Below are 19,798 nucleotides of genomic sequence, written 5' to 3'. Positions count from 1 at the left end.
AGTTTTCTCAGGTCTGGAAGGAGACCAGAGAGACACTTCAAAGATCCAGTATCCGGATTAAGAGGCATGCAGATAAGAGACACAGGGACCTTCCGCCATACCAACCTGGCAACAAAGTCTGGCTTTCGACCAAGCATATCCGTCTAAAAATGCCTTCTTACAAATTGGGTTCTCGGTACAATGGTCCTTTTGAGGTTCTTGGATGCATTAACAATGTGGCTTATAAATTGAGGTTGCCGGCTTCACTCCGGGTCCCTAACGCCTTCCATGTCTCGCTCCTTAAACCTGTTGTTCTTAATCGGTATCGCCCTGTATCACCTCCTTCCCCTCAGCCAGTAGGGTCCGATAACATCTTTGAAGTAAGTGATATTCTAGCCATGAAGAAAATTTGGGGGTGAACCCTCTTTCTTATCGATTGGAAGGATTTTAGTCCTGAGGCTATGTCCTGGGAACCTAAAGAGAATGTTGATGCTCCACTTATTTTAAGGAAGTTTTTGACCAATCTCAGGAGGGGGAGACGTAAAGGGGGAGTACTGTCACATCAGCGGTGGTCTCTGCCGCTGTTCCAGCAGTGGCAGGGTCCACCGCCGTCTCTACTCATCAGCCCCCACCTCGCCACACTGTGCCCGCCTCCTCCTTGCTCCCATCCTCCCAGCTCGTGGCTGTCCCGCGCAGGTGCCTTAGGCCGCGGCGCGCGCTCTGCTGGATTCTTAACCCTGCAGCACCCACCCAGAGGCCCTGGCCGCCAATCACCCAGCAGCGTATGGTATATCAGGCATCTCCAAGATGGTGGAGACGCCTGATTATCGTGTGCCTCACCTAGCGGTATTCTGGCCGAGTTGTAGGGGGCTTCCCTACAACATCCTCTTGGTACTCTGTCCTGTACTCCGTACTCAGTCCTGTACTCTGTACTCTGTCCTGTACTCCATACTCAGGCCTGCACTCCTTGCTCAGTCCTGTACTCCGTACTCAGTCCTGTACTCTGTACTCCGCCCTGTACTCTGTACTCAGTCCTGTACTCCATACTCTGTCCTGTGCCATGTATCCAGTCCTGTGTTCCTTACTCCATCCTGCGCTCCGTGCTCTGCCCTGTGTTCCTGACCCTTCCTGTATCTCCACTTTGTCTTGTGCTTTTGTTCCGCCAGTTGCTCTCTGGTCCCTTGAGCGGTCCCTGTTCTAGCTGTCACGGTATCTGTCTTCTGAGGGTCTGCCCCTAACGGTCCCTGTATAGGGGTCGGCTCCACCTGGCATGCTCATCCTCAGGAGCTCCAGTTCCGTGATCCAGAGGGTCCACTCTCGGATGTTGCCTTTCGTGGTCGCCACATAAGGAGATTCAGTATGTTTAAACTATACTATATATACCTTGTATCTAGTGATACTGTACCCTTTTGCAAATTTTTATATTATTGTCTAATCCATACTGAGCCTGTGACCATCTGTGTCTGACTCATGAAATATATACGGAGATTTACAATTATCCCTAGACTGTACAAAGCTGTCCGCTTCTGAAACAGTACCATATATCTGCTGGTATTTTTAGTCCATTTTCACAAAAATTATTACGTATGGTGGAAGAGGCCGCGGACGTGGGTGTGGGAGGGCCAGCTGGTACTGATGGTGGTGGTGGTGCATCTGCTGGTATTGCCAAAAGCACAATAGCAGCTAAGGTAGGAGGTGTTGTGCCTGCGTCATCAGCTGTCACAAGAAGGCCTTTAAGGCTCCCTTTTCTGGGAGTCGGTATACTGATTTTAAAGCCAGAGCATCAGGAACTGGTTTTGACTTACATTGCCAAAAAAACCTCCAGCTCTATCGCCTCCTTTTCTGAAGTTTAAAATATGCAAGCACTGAGTCATCAGAGCAGGCTTTTGGTCAGGAACCACCCCTTTCCTTGTCTACTTCACTCCCACTACAAGTGAAGGATGCAGCAGCCCACACTTCAGATTACTCCATGGAGCTCTTTTCACAGACTATGCCTGTGTTATCAAGTGAAATTCTGAATTCCCCAGTCCAATATGAATTGGAGATGGAGTGCACTGATGCACAGCCACTGCTAGATGATTCTGCTGGAACATTGACCCACAGCACTACATTCCCCTTGCACTCTACAGAGCCAGAATGTGACACTGATGAAACTCAGGTTCCCCTTTCTGCATACTATACCACCTTACACGGTGACACAGAGGAAGGTGCAGATGAAAGTGCCAGTTCCCTGAGCAGGTGGGGGGGTCCTACTCGTGGGCGACGGCAGTGGCACATGGCCCCTCATAGTACGCAAAAGTTTCTCTGCCGGTGGGAGGGTCCACTCTCTGTCAGACATACCGTTGTACTATGTGGCCCCCCATGCTTGCTCAGGGCCACAGCACTTGCAATACTTACCTCTCCCTGCTCCACCGCCGTGACGTTTTCCGCCTTTCCTGACAGTGACATTCAGGTTACAGAGCGCGATGACATCATGTCTGTATGCCCTCTACCGAAACAGTACAAGTGCGGAGAGCTTTAAAATGGCAATGCTGAGGAGTCCAGAGTAGAGCAGTGCCCAGCAAGGAGAGGTATTTAATTTTTTTAAATGTTGGGAGCATTTTTGGGGGAGCAATATACACTGGAGAATGATATATGGGGCCATCATACACTGGAGCATCATCCATTTGGCCCATCATATACTGGAGCATTCCAAATGGGGGACATCAGACACTGGAGCAGCAGTTACGGGGCCCATTATACACTGGAGCATTAGAAATGGGGCTCATTATATATGGAGCATTATTTAGGCCCATAACACACTGGAGCATCGTCCATGGGGACCAACATATACTGGAGCATTCCAAATGGGGGACATCAGACACTGGAGCAGCATTTACGGGGCCCATTATACACTGGAGCATTAGAAATGGGGCCCATTATATATGGAGCATTATTTGGGCCTATAACACACTGGAGCATCGTCCATGGGGACCAACATATACTGTAGCATTATGTGGAGCTCATCATATACTGTATGGAACATTATATGGGACCAATAATTCTGTATGGAGAAATATATGGGGCTCATTATTCTGTATGGCGCACTAGGTGGTGGCCATAATACTGTATGGAGTAATATACTGTCCGGTTTTTGAGCTATTGTAGAATTTAAAATAGATATCAGTCATGTCATGTAAGCAGTGAAGTATTTTTAATTGTACTATACCTATATTTCTGTGCCGTATCGGAGCATTACAAATGGTGGTATGTGTTAAAAGGGCGCACTGACACTCTTTGGCCCAGGGCACACAAAAACCTGGCGCCAGCCCTACCCCCCACAACTTTAGCCAAATAACCCCCAGTTTTCAATGCGTAACTATTATTATAAAGTAAATTAAGGTTGCCCAGCTTAAGTAATAAGAATTGATGTCGTTGGCATTGAAATGGGCACTGTAGGTGTGTTTACTGTCCTCCACTCCCTGCTGACTTTGCTTCCCCATTGACTTGCATTGGGTTTCATGTTTCAGTTGGACCCCGACTTTTCCCTATAGTCGGCCGATTTCGTTCGACCCGACTTTTTAGAAAGTCGGGTTTCATGAAACCTGACTCGACCCGAAAAAAGGAAAAGTCGCTCATCTCTACCAAACACAAGTTCAAATAGAAAATGAAACAAGCAAAATTTTACAATGGAAGGCAGGTTACTCATATGAAATGGAGCAGTGGAATTGGGCAATGAACCCAAATTCAAAATAATTCTACCAGTCCCCTCGGATGCGCCTAATATATAAAGATGAAACCATGTAGGTTCCAGTCAAAAGTTATGAAGCTGGGAAGGTGGAACAAGGAGGGGGGAGATGGACAAAAAGATGCCCGATGCGTGTCGCCAGTAAAATGGCTTCTTCAGGGGCCGTAAGGGAGGAATGGAGGATATGTCGTATAAATATCTTCATTATCAAGATGTATTCGTCGCAGCTGGAGGCACAGAAACATCGTCAAGTAATGGCTTAGCCATGATGGACGCGATCCCAGAAGTGAAGTAATGTTGTCTTAGTAACACCGGAAGTTAGAGTAATATGTGTGCGTTCCACACGGAGTCAAGCTCGGCTAGTATTTAATTGCGCATGACCAGATATGTCACAATTATGGCATCATATACCGGACCGCAAAGCTCAAGTCCAAATCCACTTCTCCACTAGGCACTCCCATTTAACCAAGTGTGCCAACACTCCAGGAAACAGAGGGGATTCCCTCTCAAACATACAACTCTAAGCTAGGGCGGAAGGCACCACTCCGGACAAGGATCACCTGTAGTATGCTGTGATCAATTGAAAATGGGAAAAAGGAAGAGAAAGAGGCATACTAATACCAAGGATCACTCATACTATAACTTATAAAACAAAAAAATGTATTGTTTGAGGATTGTTCTTAATCCCCCATAGTTATCATCATGGCACCATTTTTTTATGATCTGTACCATCAAAAGCCATGTCTGTTCCAAGTATTTATTTGGGTGAGAGCTGCTGCACATGCGCATCAGTTGTGTGTCCCCAGGTATCATGACAATCACACATCATATCCGGGAGTGCCTAGTCCGGAAGTGGATTTGGACTTGAGCTGCACATTTAAACACTAGACGAGCTTGACTCGCGAAGAATGGCTGACTGGGAGGTTAACCTGCCCTGACCAGACTGAGTGAATTTTCTCATATACTGCTTCCCCCAATCTAAGAAAAATATTCAGAATTGAGAGTCCTCAGTGGTTGATACCTTTTAATGGCTAACTGAAAAAATGGTAACACATTGCAAGCTTTCGAGACTACTCAGGTCTCTTCTTCAGGCTTGACTAAGACAAAATCTGAAGAGTCACATATTTATGCACAATACAACACAGTATTGTATTGTGCATAAATATGTGACTCTTCAGATTTTGTATTAGTCTAGCCTGAAGAAGAGACCTGAGTAGTCTCGAAAGCTTGCAATGTGTTACCATCTTTTCAGTTAGCCATTAAAAGGTATCAACCACTGAGGACTCTCAATTCTGAATATTTTTCTATCTACTGGCTAACACGGTACAAAGATATACATCTTTCCCCCAATCTAGTGAAGTATCGTCTGCAGGTGGGGCTCCTATTGCCCCTGCCACAAAGGAAAGAAGGTATCCCCTGCCTGCTGACACCAGGCCAAATAAATCTCACAAACAACAGGAGAAAGCATTTCTATTTTTTTCTAACCTCTGTAGCAAATGACATTGGAACATTTAAGGGTGTGGTATTCTACTCATCATGGCCAGTATTTCAATAGTATTCCATGGATGCAACACACCCTCCTTGGGCTCTACAGTATCTGGTCCTCGAGAATGAGATGTCAGGTCTGCTGATAGCAATTTGAGCAAGCAGCAGAGGTTGGGATGAGCTGGTCACCTTAACTGAGTAATTGTGAGTCTCAGATGGCAGCAAAAGACTGATGTATAACTGCTGCATCTATTTGGGCTGTGTCTGGGGAGGAGCTGGAGGGCAGGGTCTGAGGGGTCATTGATCCCATCCAGTGCAGGCATGATATTCATTATGGGCATAGCTAAGACTTATGGACCTATGGGGAGGTAGCACTTGGGGCACTGGCCAAAGGTGGCACACTATGCAAATGGACTTTGAGGTGATAACAAAGGATACAATCCAAGGAAAGTGGGAAGAGACAAGTTTAAGTGCCAGAAATGGTGCATCTAATGGAAGTGCCATTTCTGGGGTGGCTGAGGGTCCGTTTTATTATTCTGGGAGGGGGCTAATAAGCATAGCGCCATCTCAACCTATTAATATCAGCTATTTATTTAGCCTTTGCAGGATATTAAATATAGGGAGACCCCACATCATTTTTTTAGGTCCCGTTTAAATTACCAGTAAAGGCTATGCAGACAGCTGCAAGCTGATATTAATAGGCTGGGAACCTTTATAGATATTGGCCCCTTACCAAAATAATAGCTCCAGCCTTCAACTCTCTGGTTTCCCTTGGCTGGTTTTAAAAAAGATGGGTACCACACATAATTTTTTTTAATTATATATCTATTTTGCAAAGTCAGGCCAGGTCACATGTTGAGCCAGTCAATCACAGCCATGTCGTTACTTAACATGACTGTGATGGACCTGGAAGTGTCCAGAGCCTTGAAACTTGTTGATTGAATGTGCTGCAGCTTTTCAACATGCTTTATTAGGATGATGAACCCTAGCAGAAAACCAGACATACAGTAAGTAATCCGTGTTCGGGGTCAGGTACCGGACACTAGAAATTTGGTACAAACCCCGAACTTTCCAGCTCGGGTTTGCTTATCCATAGTGAACAGCACTCTTCAAGTCTGACCACAGATTCTCAATTGGATTAAGGTCTGGGCTTTGACTATGCCTCTATAAAACCTTTATACATTTTCCCTTAAACTACTCGAGTGTTGCTTTACTAGTATGCTTTGGGTTGTTGTCTTGCTGGGAGGCAAACCTCCATCCCAGTCTCAAATCAGTGACAAACTGAAACAAGTTTTGGTCAAGACTATCCCTAAAATTTTGTGGGAGAGCCACAGAGATTGGGATATTTTTTATAACCTATCCCTTACATGTACTTTTCAACATCTTTGTCCCTGATCTGTTTGGAGATCTCTTTGGTCTTCATGGTGTTGTTTGATAAGTGGTACGTCTTGCTTAAGGGTATTGCAGCCTCTGTGGCTTTACAGAAAAGGTGTGTATCTATTCCCTGACCATGTGACAGATTGCACACAGGTGGCCTTCCTTTCACTAAGCTTGTGACTTATAAAGCTAATTGCTTGCACTGGAATTTTTAGGGGGCTTCATAGCAAAAGGGGTGAATCCATATGCACATGTCATTTTTGATTATTTGATCCCATAAATTTAATTTATGCCTATATTTTTCTCATTTCACCAATTTAGACTATGTAGTGCTGATGAAAATGAAAATAGATATGAAGCCAAAAGGGTGAATACTTTTGCAAGCCACTTTATACAGTACATCATTGGTCGATTAGGGGCTTTCATACACAGCTGCAGAGATAAAGAGAGGGAAGGGGGAGCACTCACATAATCGTTGCGCTCTTCTAATCACCTCCATACCGATAGCATTCTTACTTGGATTCTGCAAAGTAGCATTATGTAATTTACTTTCATTTTTTAAAAATAAAAAATTTGAAACAGTTCCCCTTACTAAGAAGAGTTTTTTCATTAGTATACAAATGTGAGGGAGAGTGTTTCTAATATTCATACAAAAGTTTATTCACCATTCTTCATACTGAGAAGAGAAAGAGGTTGCTTTAAATCAATACTAGCAAATGTCACTATGCAGAAGAAAATGCAAGTTAATTCACTTAAGATGTTTAAGCAGCAATTTCACTTTTCATAAATGGGAATATACTTTGAAAGTTAAAAGTATTTTTTATGTTTTATCTTCATCTAGCCATTTGAAGATTGCAATGTTCTTGCTACTTAAAAAAACAAAAGTACTTGAGTTCTTACAGAGAGGTCTGTCTAGTTCAATACGCTTATACTGTACAGTCATGGCCAAAAGTTTTGAGAATGACACAAATATTATATTTTCACATGATCTGCTGGCCTCTGGTTTTTATGTGTGTTTGTCAGATGTTTTTATCACATACAGAAATATAATTGCAATCATATTATGAGTAACAAAAGGTTATATTGACAGTTAGAATGAGTTAATGCAGCAAGTCAATTTTTGCAGTGTTGACCCTACTTCTTCAGGACCTCAGCAATTCTCCCTGGCATGCTCTCAATCAACTTCTGGATCAAATCCTGACTGATAGCAGTCCATTCTTGCAAAATCAATGCTTTTATTTTGTCTGAATTTGAAGGTTTTTGTTTGTTCACCCGTTTCTTGATGATTGACCACAAGTTCTCAATGGGATTAAGATCTGGGGAGTTTCCAGGCCATGGTCCCAAAATCTCTATGTTTTGTTCCCTGAGCCATTTAGTTATCACCTTTGCTTTATGGCAAGGTGCTCCATCATGTTGAAAAAGGCATTGTTGATCGCCAAACTGGTCTTGGATGGTTGGGAGAAGTTGCTCTTGGAGGACATTCTGGTACCATTCTTTATTCATGGCTGTGTTTTTAGGTAAGACTGAGAGAGAGCCCATTCCCTTGGCTGAGAAGCAACCCCACACATGAATGGTTTCAGGATGCTTGACAGTTGGCATGAGACAAGACTGGTGGTAGCGCTCACCTGGTCTTCTCCGAATAAGCCGTTTTCCAGATGTCCCAAACAATCGAAAAGGGGATTCATCAGAGAAAATGACTTTACCCTAGTCCTCAGCAGTCCATTCCCTGTACCTCTTGAGAATATCAGTCTGTCCATAATGTTTTTCCTGGAGAGAAGTGGCTTCTTTGCTGCCCTCCTTGAGACCAGGCCTTGCTCCAAGAGTCTCCACCTCACAGTGCGTGCAGATGCACTCACACCTGCCTGCTGCCATTTCTGAGCAAGCTCTGCACTGCTGGTAGCCCGATCCCGCAGCTGAAACACTTTTAAGAGAAGGTCCTGGCGCTTTCTGGTCTTTCTTGGGCGCCCTGGAGCCTTTTTAGCAACAAGGGAACCTCTCTCCTTGAAGTTCTTGATGACGCGATAGATTGTTGACTGAGGTGCAATCTTTCTAGCTGCGATACTCTTCCCTGTTAGGCCATTTTTGTGCAGTGCAATGATGACTGCACGTGTTTCTTTAGAGATAACCATGGTTAACAGAAGAGAAACAATGATGCCAAGCACCAGCCTCCTTTTAAAGTGTCCAGTGGTGTCATTCTTACTTAATCATGACAGATTGATCTCCAGCCCTGTCCTCATCAACACCCACACCTGTGTTAATGGAGCAATCTCTGAAACAATGTTAGCTGGTCCTTTTAAGGCAGGGCTGCAATGATGTTGAAATGTGTTTTGGGGGATAAAGTTCATTTTCTAGGCAAATATTGACTTTGCAAGTAATTGCTGTTAAGCTGATCACTCTTTATAACATTCTGGAGTATATGCAAATTGCCATTAGAAAAAATGAAGTAGTAGACTTTGTAAAAAATTAATATTTGTGTCATTCTCAAAACTTTTGGCCATGACTGTATATCAAAACATGCCATGCAGTTATATTCAAATTATTGGTTCAGGTGGTGTTAGAATTTCCTTTAGCTCAGTTTGGCAGGTAGTATGGTAACTGTATAAAAGGTCTAACAGTTAGTTTTAACAGGGCTCAGACTAGTTTAAAAATTACTAGTAAAATACATACTATTTATCTTCCCCAATCACATGCAGCTCCTGTGCCAATGCTTACCTGGTCCCTGCAAGTATCAGAGATATTAATATAAAGCATCCACACACAGGTCTACGTAAAGTGTGGGAAAGACTTGATGAATGCTATGGGACAGTAGAAGTCATAGAGAATGCTTTATATAAAAGAATTGATGATTTTCCTAAGATAGGACCGAAAGGTTACCAAAAGCTTAGAGAACTGAGTGATTTATTGATAGAGTTACAGGTTGCCCAGGAGGATAGAGACTTGCCTGGATTGGCATTCTTAGACACTGCTAAGGGTATCAATCCAATAGTACAGAAACTTCCTTACAATCTACAAGAAAAGTGGGTTACATGTGGTTCACGGTATAAACAAAATCATAATGTATCATTCCCTCCTTTCACTGTATTTGTTGATTTTGTCCCCCAACAGTCTAGGATCAGAAATTACCCTAGTTTTGACTTTACTCTGTCATGTTCCACTGCCCCTGGTGTCCAACACGGTAAGACACCCGTGGCAGTCCACAAAACTAACATTGATTCCACAGGCCCTCCTCACAAGGTGAATAAACCCCCTCCAGACAAGAACAAGCCTCATGACAGCATATGGTGACTCCAGTTTTTTCCCTCTTCCATATTCCAATACCTACCCGTCTCCTTCCCATATCTCTACTCCCGAAATAACACACACTACAATTTTTTTTTAATTCTTTGGATAATTTTGGCCACAGCGGCCAATTTTATTAACAAACAATAACATTAACAATAAACATCATTATTAATCATAATGCAAATATGAGGGGAGGGTTCTTGGAGCTAAAAGATCTGGCTATAAAACCTTTTGGCCCAAAACCAATGCAAAAAACTCGACCACCATGTTACCCTCAGCCATCCATCCCCAGCTCGAGGGCACCGTAACTCCCGTTCCGGGAGACTAACCACCAGAGCTCCCGAGGTAAAAACCCCGTCCAGAGCCCATACCCAAAAAGCCAGATCCCCCATACCATTTTAAAACTGTCGGGAATATTACTTCCAAATCCTTCCCCGACCAATCATCGTCAACTCCAAGAACCCCACCCCCGCCCCCTAGCCACTGTGACGACAGCAATAACAAACGATCCGTATAGATCCCACCAATTCCATGTTTCGTTGGTTTTTTGTTTTTTTTTTACAGGTATCCCCGAACAGTACCTCCCCATATTACCATCTAACAGGGAGGGTGGGTGAGTCTTCACTCCTTCTGCTTCAGGTGATGAATGTGGGATTTCCCGCACTTTCTCCCCACTGCCCCAGGCTGCCCCCACCCCGAACTCCTCCCCTAGCCCTATCCCAGCCACTAATGTCACGGCAGCCAAAACAAATTTAAAAAACTTGCCAGCCCATTGCAGTCATGGGGGCTTCTATCAGGCTGTGCCCTCCCCTGCCCCCTTCTGGATGTCAGGAAACAGTGTCCTCTACACAAGAAACCACATCTTCTACTAAAATGCAGAGCCTTCAGGGAGAGGTCTTTGGAAGATCACAAAGGTTTCCTCAAGGAGAGCAACATCTGCTTCAAATGTTGTGCCACAACCCCTCACTTCACCAGGAACTGTGAAGCTAGCGTGAAATGTGCAGAATGCAGCAGCATGGATCACAATACAGCCATGCACCGTGGAACACCTCCACGAGTGTTATCGCAAGCAGAGGAGCACGATGGGAAGCAGAAGGACACTGATGAAGACACCCCTGAGGTCAGCTCTAAATGTACAGAGATCTATCTGTAAGGGACTCACAGGAGGAAGGTCCTGTTCTAAAATCTGCCTTGTATGAGTCTATCCTGCAGGCCGCAAAGACAAAACCTTTAAGATATATGCAATCCTTGATGACCAAAGTAACAGGTCTCTAGCCAGGTCCATCTTCTTTGACAACTTCAGCATTGTAGGTCCTGGTTCTCCCTACACTCTGAGGATGTGTTCAGGTACCGTTAAGACGGTGGGGAGGAAAGCAACCAGATACAAGGTGGAGTCCATAGATGGCCAAACCTGCCTATCATTACCAACCATCCTGGAGTGCAACCAGATTCCTGACAACATGTCGGAACTACCTTCGTGGGAGGTGGCGACACATCACCCCCATCTAAAGCGTATAGCCCACCTGATACTTGAGATGGATCCAGGAACCCCAATAGCTCTACTTCTGGGAAGAGATATACTACGAGTCCACAAGGCTAGAGAATGTATAAACGGCTCCAGGAACGCTCCGTACGCACAGAGGCATGACCTTGAATGGGTCATCATAGGAGACGTCTGCGTAGGAGGAGCACACAATCTGGCCTTAGTCAACAGTATGCTTACCAGCACACTAGAAAATGGACATCCGTCTCTCTTCCAGCCATGTCAGAATAATCAGCTGGTAATGGAATTGCCAAACAGCACTCCCCTACCTTGCCGTTTCTCAGTACCTACCAACAAAGACCACTCTTGCGAAGGTGAACTAAGCCACATGGGAAGTATGGTCTTCCACAGGACAAAGGAAGACGACAAGGTAGCGATGTCCATAGAAGATAGGATGCTCCTGGACATCATGGATAGACAAATAGTCAAAGATGAATTGAACAGTTGGGTCGCACCTTTACCATTTCGACCTCAGAGAAGGCGCCTACCCAACAACAGGGAACTGGTCTACAGCTGATTCCTCTCCCTCAGGCACAAGCTTCAGAAGTCACCTGAGATGAAGGAACACTTCTTTACCTTCATGGGGAAGATATTCCAGAACAACCACACAGAGATTGTACCTGCACTTCGGCCCTTAGAGGAGTATTGGTACCTGCCCATCTTCGGAGTATACCATCCAAAGAAGCCAGGTCAAATACGATTGGTATTCGACTCAAGCGCCAAATGCGAAGATGTTTCATTGAATGATGTCCTGCTGTCGGGTCCAGACCTCAACAACAGACTTCTGGAAGTACTACTCTCTTTCCGCAGGGATACAGTGACATTTATGGCTGACATACAACAGATGTTCCACTGTTTTCTCGTCAAAGAGGAACACAGAAAGTTCTTTAGGTTCTTTTGGTACCGTGAAAATAATCCGGACAAAGACATCACAGAATACTGGATAAGGGTGCACATCTTCGGGAACAGCCCTTCCCCAGCAGTCACTATCTATGGCGTCAGAAATTCTGCCAAAGAGGGCGAAGGAAAGTATGGGTCAGACGTCAGATCTTTCGTAGAAAAGGACTTCTACGTAGATGACTGTTTGAAGTCCACACCGACAATTGAGGCTGCAATCAGTCTACTAAAAAGGGCTCAAGAAATGCTCGCTCAGTCTAACCTAAGGTTACACAAGATTTCCTCCAGCAGCCGAGAGTTGATGGAAGCCTTTCCCTCTCAGACTATTCCAGTGATCTAAAGGTCCTAGACCTAAGCATCGACTCCCTTCCCATGCAGCGGAACCTGATTGCTTTGGGATCTGAATACAGATGCCTTCACCTTCCAGATCAGCAAAGAGGAGAAACCCTTCACGCGCAGAGGAGTTCTCTCTTTCGTGAATAGTCTAAACAACCCCCTGGGATTCGTAGCTCCAGTAAATATCCAAGAAAAAATGATGCTAAGAGACTTCACCCAAGACACGTCTGATTGGGACGATCCACTTCCAGCAGAAAAAGCAGACCTGTGGGAAGAGTGGAGGAGTTCTCTCGAGGCCTTGACCGATCTTCGTGTGAAACGACCGTATGCTCCTGTGCCATCCACAGAAGTCAAGACACAAAGATTTTGTATCTTTTGTGATGCATCAATCAAAGTGATCGCAGCAGTAGCATACCTCAAAACCTTAGACATGAATGAACAGAGCCACATTGGGTTTGTGATGAGCCGGACTAAACTGGCACCACTCCATGAGTTTGCTGAGCTTATCTCAAATGCGATGAATCTGGAGACCAAAGATGCAGAGTTCTACACTGATAGCAAGGTGGTGCTGAGGATAAGAAGATCCACCTGCCCTAGTCAGTGGCACTATGTTCCTACTCACCTCAATCCTGTGGACCATGCGACTAGATCCATTGGTCCAAGTCACCTTAAGGACACTACATGCTTCACAGGCCCTGCTTCCTTGTACCGTTCGATGCCCCATATCGACAGGCCCGATACGCTCAAACTAGTGAAACCAGATGCCGACGAAGAGCTCTGTCCTCAAGTGTCTGCTCTGCATACAGGGATTTCAAGCCATCGGTTCAGCAGGTTCTCTACCTGGAAGTCACTTGTTCGAGCCATAGCCTGTCTACTTCATGTGGCCCAGTCCTACAAGTCAGCATCACCTGCAAGCCAGGGATCTTGCAAAGGTTGGCATCACTGCAAGCATGCATTTACCGCCCTCAACACAAAAGAGCCCAATAATGTCATCCGTTGATGCCAAGCGGGAGTGTTCTGCCCTTTCTGTGCAGCAAGACATTTCTTAAGTGCTGTTCCAGCTATGGCCATTAGATGTCATATTTGCCTATCTCTTTCCTATTCATGTGTTTAGAATCCTCTATCCCTTTAATGGTTATTCTGTTCAGAACCGCACCTTCATCCTTACCTGGTCAACAACATGTAACCATTTCTCCCGGATTTCTGAGGAGTTCACGTGTGCTCAGCTCCCTGCAAGATCACTGCTTATATCAAGCGGATTCCGGTGAGGTTTTAATGCAGTTATGTAATATATGTTATGCATCTGTGTTGGCTGGCCATAGTGCATGCATCATGATATTTGCAATGCATGTTCAACTTCTGTTATGCTATTACACTGCATGTTAGTTATATGCATCCTCTGTTCAGTGAATGCAAGGCTGGCAGCTGTTAAGATATCTCTTTCTCTTTTACTGCTGTGTATGTTGTATTGCTCAGTCTCTGTATAATGCATGCTACTGATATAACAGCACTCTGCATTGTCTGTTCCTTTATAGTTTTTACCTGAAATCATCCACAACTTTGTACAGAAATCTCTGATTCATACACAATTGTGTTCAACAACCTCTGATTTTATCTACTACTGTGTTCACCAATCTCATCTACTATACCATCGGTTATCATCTTCCATTTGTTGTCCATATCATCCCAATAAATATAGACTTAAGCACCCATACAGTCTTCCTACTGGGAGTGGATGAAGTGTTTAGCCGTATGCTGGAATCCACACAGCGTCATATGTGGAAGAAGGCAGAACAGTCTGGCTTTCTATGGTGCTGTATAGATACCAAATTAGTGTGATGTATAAAAATGGCTGAAAAAAACACTTTCACTAAACTGTCACCTCTTCATTTTGAAAGAATATTGGATACCAAGCTTGCGATTTGCACTTTTATTAACTTAAAGGCTTTACTGGTAGACCATTTTAGAATTTGCTAGGATATTATGATTAGTAGTTTACCTACAGTGACTTGCGAAAGTATTCACTTCCCCCTGACATTTTTCGTGTTTTGCTACCTCACAACCTGGAGCTTCACTTGTTTTTATTTTTCAGGGTTTGCATTAGTTCATGTAAAGAACATGCCAACAATTGTGACTGTGCATAACTATTCACCCACCTAAAATCAGTACTTTGGAGAACCTCCTTTTGTGGTAAATACAGCTGCAAGTCGCTTTGGATAAGTCTCTATGAGCTTTCCACATCTTGCTGCTGGGATTTTTGCCCATTACTCAAGGCAAAACTACTCCAGCTCCTCCAAGTTAAGCCCCCGTTACACATAGCGATATCGCTAGCAATATCGCTGTAACATCACTGATTTTGTGACGTTATAGCGATATTGCTAGCGATATCGCTACATGTGATACTTTCCTCGGACCGGCTTCCCCGCTGCTCATCGCTGATTGCGCGAGAACGTCCAGGATCATTTCTCGTCTGGCGCTTCCTGCTGGGCTTCCTGTGGCGCTGACGAGCGACGCGTGGACGTGGGCGGAGGACGTCTGGATCGCCGCGTCTGACAGGTAAGTAGCGACCCCCGACCCCTGCTATGTCGCTGGTGAGATCTGCCTGTGTGGCAGCTCACTAGCGACCACTTAGCGATGCACCAGCGATCCATTTAGTTGTCGGGATCGCTGGTGCATCTCTAAGTGTAACGGTACCCTTAGATGGTTTCATCTGGTGAACAGCAATCTTCAAATCTAACCCCAGATTCTTAATTGGATTATGGTCTGGGCTTTGACTAGGCCACTCCAAAACATTTACACATTTCCCATTAAACCACTCGAGTATTGCTTTAGCAGTATGCTTTGGGTCTTTGTCTTGTGGGAAGGTGAACATCCATCCCAGTTTCAAATCACTGACATGTAAACATGAACTTGGCACTCAAGTGGTAGATATGAAAGAGTAGGCTTTAATGCAGGTATTACAGTACAGGTGTTAACAGACGTTTTGGTCGGCATGGACCTCCATCAGTGTACTAAATACATTTTATACAAAAACAAGAAAAATAAAAGAAAACAACCAAGGTACAGTGTATACAGCCATTAAGTAATTATGTATGACATTCCTGGAAAGAGAATCAAACAGTCAGTGTTCATATCATTAAAAAATAGTGGAACATGCAAAAAATAGAAATGGAATGAGGAAGATAAACTAGTAGATAAACTCATAGCACACTGTAGTGATTGTAGGTAAGACAGATGCAGTGTCCAAATGGCAGTGTGGGGAGGAGGACTCCCATATAGTGATTGGGCCAGAACCAAGGGGACCGCCATCAGGGTTATTGAAGGAATCACATCAGGAGGATTACAAAGGGAGACATGCGACTGAAGTTGTCAGGGCAACAGGGGGCGGAGCTAGGGTAAAAGGAGCAGGGGACGCGCTGCAGTGGCAGTTGGGGGAGAGTGAGAGTGAAGGCAGGACGCAGGGTGACTTGCAGGGGCACCGAGAGGAGCCTGTGAGGAGAAAGCTGCTGATTTACCGACAAGAGAGATGTGAGAAACTGTTCCGAGAGACTGCTCCCCGCCCCCGTTCTGAGAGAATCATCCCTGCTGCCCCTCGCCTTGGTGAGAGAGGAACTTTACCTCAGGTTGTGGCCGTGACTACCCGTAACCAGGCCACAGAGGCCTGGGCACTTCCCCCCAGCCTTCCCCCATCACGCCGACCCGGCCGTCACCGGCCTGAAGATACGCCACCTCATCACAGGTGAGATAAAAGGCCCGGCTTTGGGAGAGACTCCTTGGTAAAGGACGGCTACAGGTCATCTGGGGAACTGCGTCATCACCGCGCGCCACTTTCATCGCTTTCTTCAGGGCCTGTTGCTCCCCAACGGCATCGCTTTCTTCAGGGCCTGTTGCGCCCCAACGGCATCGCTTTCTCCAGGGCCTGCTGCGCCCCACCAGCATCGCTTTCTGTAGGGCCTGTTGCGCTCCAACGGCATCGCTTTCTTCAGGGCCTGTTGCACCCCACCGGCATCGCTTCCTTCAGGGCCTGTTGCGCCCCAACAGCATCGCTTCCTTCAGGGCCTGTTGCGCCCCATCGGCATTGCTTTCTTCAGGGCCTGTTGCACCCCACCGGCATCGCTTTCTTCAGGGCCTGTTGCGCCCCACCGTCATCGCTTTCTTCAGGGCCTGTTGAGCCCCATTTCTACCCGGGGTAGCGAGACTTCAGGACAGCCGCCTCAGCGACCTCTACGTGGCCACGCTCACGAAACCAGCAGTCCCTGGAAGGCTAAGTGGCATTATAATTTGGTTAAGATTGTTGAGTCCCTGCGTGGACTGTTTGTTTTTGTTCTTAATTTTATGTTTGTTCAGCCAAGCCAAGCGGCTAAAGTGAGATAAAAGCTATTTCGCAAACCATCATTCATCTAGTGTCTCGTCACTGCATCCTGCGAACCTGCTCAACCCTACAGCAGAAGCTGTGAGAAAAGATGGGTGGCAATAAGCAACCATGTGGTGATCCTGGATAGCACAGTGCAGTGCTAGCGGCACGAACGCGGTGTTCACCTCTTGTTCTGAGGCATGCTAATGTACAGCAGTGAAAACTGAGACTAAAAGGATGCGGGCACATGACCGGAAGTGACGTCACGAGTGATGCAGTCAGGTTCTATACGGCAGTGTGGCTGCCAGAATGCAGTGTCTGCGTGCCAGCAGACAGAAGATGCGTTCCACAGCGTAGTTAAATGGTGAAAGTGTGGTGGCTGGTAAGGATCAGCTAAGGCTATCGGTGCAAGTAATATGTAAGTAGTCAAAGGTGAATAGTGAAATCAGAGAACGGTGATCTACACTTGATTCTGTAAGGAAAGAGAGAATTGATTAGAGACTGTATAATTAAACCTGGACAGTTAGAAAAATTTCTTGGGAAAAAAAAAATTACTGTGGTATGAGCTTATTTTCCTCCTTCCATTTCCATTTTTTGCATGTTCCATTATATTTTATTGATATGAACACTGTGACTGTTTGATCCTCTTTCCAGGAATTTCATGCATAACTATTTGATTACTGTATATACCTTGGTTGTTTCTAGAAGGCAGATTAGGTCGCCGAAACGCGTAGTCCCATTTGCGTTTATTTCTGCCATGCACTCTGGTTCCTGATCCTTGTGGGTCGTCTTTTTAACCTTGTTGAAGAAATAAAGAAAAGCATCATTTTACTCCAACCCTGGTTTGCTGAGTTCTTGCTGGAACGTCTATTAACACCTGTAATACCTGAATTAAAGCCTACTCTTTTGATATCTACTACTTGAGTGCCAAGTTTATCTTTACATTACAAGTTTTGGGATCCGGCTTGTGCACCTACTCTAAGGAGTGCCGTTTATTCTCTCATCTCAAATCACTGACAGACTTAAACAGGTTTTGCTCAAGAATATTCCTGTATTTTGCACCACCCATCTTCCCCTCGATTCATACCATTTTCCCTGTTCTTGCTGCTAAAAACTTCCCCACAGTATGGTGCTGCCATCACCATCATTCATTGTGGGGATGGTGTTTTTGGGGTGATGAGCCATGTTGGTTTGGTGCCAGGCATATTGTTTACCTTGCTGGCCAGAAAGTTAAATTTTTGTCTCATTTGACCACAGCACCTTCCTCCATACACTGGGTGCAGAATTATTGGGCAAATTAGTATTTTGATCACATCATCCTTTTTATACATGTTGTCCTACTCCATGCTTTATAGGCTTGAAAGCCAACTGCCAATTATGTAAATCAGGTGATTTGCATCTCTGTAATGAGGAGAGTGTGGTCTAATGACATCAACACCCTATATAAGGTGTGCTTAATTATTAGGTGACTTCCTTTCCTTTGGCAAAATGGGTCGAAAGAAAGATTTGACGGACTCTGAAAAGTCAAAAATTGTGAGATGTCTTGCAGAGGGATGCAGCAGTCTTGAAATTGCCAAACTTTTGAAGCGTGATCAACGAACAATCAAGCGTTTCATGGCAAATATCCAACAGGGTCGCAAGAAGCGTGTTGATAAAAAAAGGTGCAAAATAACTGCCCATGAATTGAGGAAAATCAAGCGTGAAGCTGCCAAGATGCCATTTGCCACCAGTTTTGCCACATTTCAGAGCTGCAACGTTACTGGAGTATCAAAAAGCTCAAGGTGTGCCATACTCAGGGACATGGCCAAGCTAAGGAAGGCTGAAAAACGACCACTTTTCAAAAGAAACATAAGATAAAACATCAAGACTGAGCCAAGAAATATCTTAAGACTGATTTTTCTAAGGTTTTATGGACTTATGAAATGAGAGCGACTCTTGATTGGCGAGATGGATGGGCTCAAGGCTGGATCAGTAAAGGGCAGAGAGCTCCACTCTGACTCAGACACCAGCAAGGTGGAGGTGGGGTACTGGTATGGGCTGGTATCATCAAAGATGAACTTGTGGGACCTTTTCAGGTTGAGGATGGAGTGAAGCTCAACTCCCAGACCTACTGGCAGTTTCTGGAAGACACCTTCTTCAAGCAGTGGTACAGAAAGAAGTCGGTATCGTTCAAGAAAAACATGATTTTCATGCAGGACAATGCTCCATCACTTGCATCCAAACACTCCACAGCGTGGCTGGCCAGTAAAGGTCTAAAAGAAGAAAAAATAATGACATGGCCCCCTTGTTCACCTGATCTGAACCCCATAGAGAACCTGTGGTCCCTCATAAAATGTGAGATCTACAGGGAGTGAAAACATTACACCTTTCCGAACAGTATCTGGGAGGCTGTGGTGGCTGCGGCACGAAATGTTGATCGTAAACAGATCAAGCAACTGACAGAATCTATGGATGGAAGGCTTTTGAGTGTCATCGTAAAGAAAGGTGGCTATGTTGGTCACTGATTTTTTTTGTTTTGTTTTTGAATGTCAGAAATGTTTATTTCTAAATTTTGTGCTGCTCTATTGGTTTACCTGGTGAAAATAAACAAGTGAGATGTGTATATATTTGGTTTTTATTAAGTTGCCCAATAATTCTGCACAGTAGTAGTTACCTGCACAAACAGATATCCTCCTAAGATAGCCAAATTTAAAAAAAACCCACTCCAACTTCCAAAAATATTAAGCTTTGATATTTATGAGTCTTTTGGGTTGATTGAGAACATAGTTGTTATTCAATAATAAAAAGAATCCTCTCAAATACAACTTGCCTAATAATT

The sequence above is a fragment of the Dendrobates tinctorius genome, unplaced genomic scaffold (genome assembly GCF_039654945.1).
Source record: "Dendrobates tinctorius isolate UK_male_01 unplaced genomic scaffold, ASM3965494v1 ptg000134l, whole genome shotgun sequence".
NCBI lineage: Eukaryota > Metazoa > Chordata > Amphibia > Anura > Dendrobatidae > Dendrobates > Dendrobates tinctorius.
The sequence above is the reverse complement of the archived record's forward strand: the minus strand, read 5'-3'. Positions refer to the sequence as shown.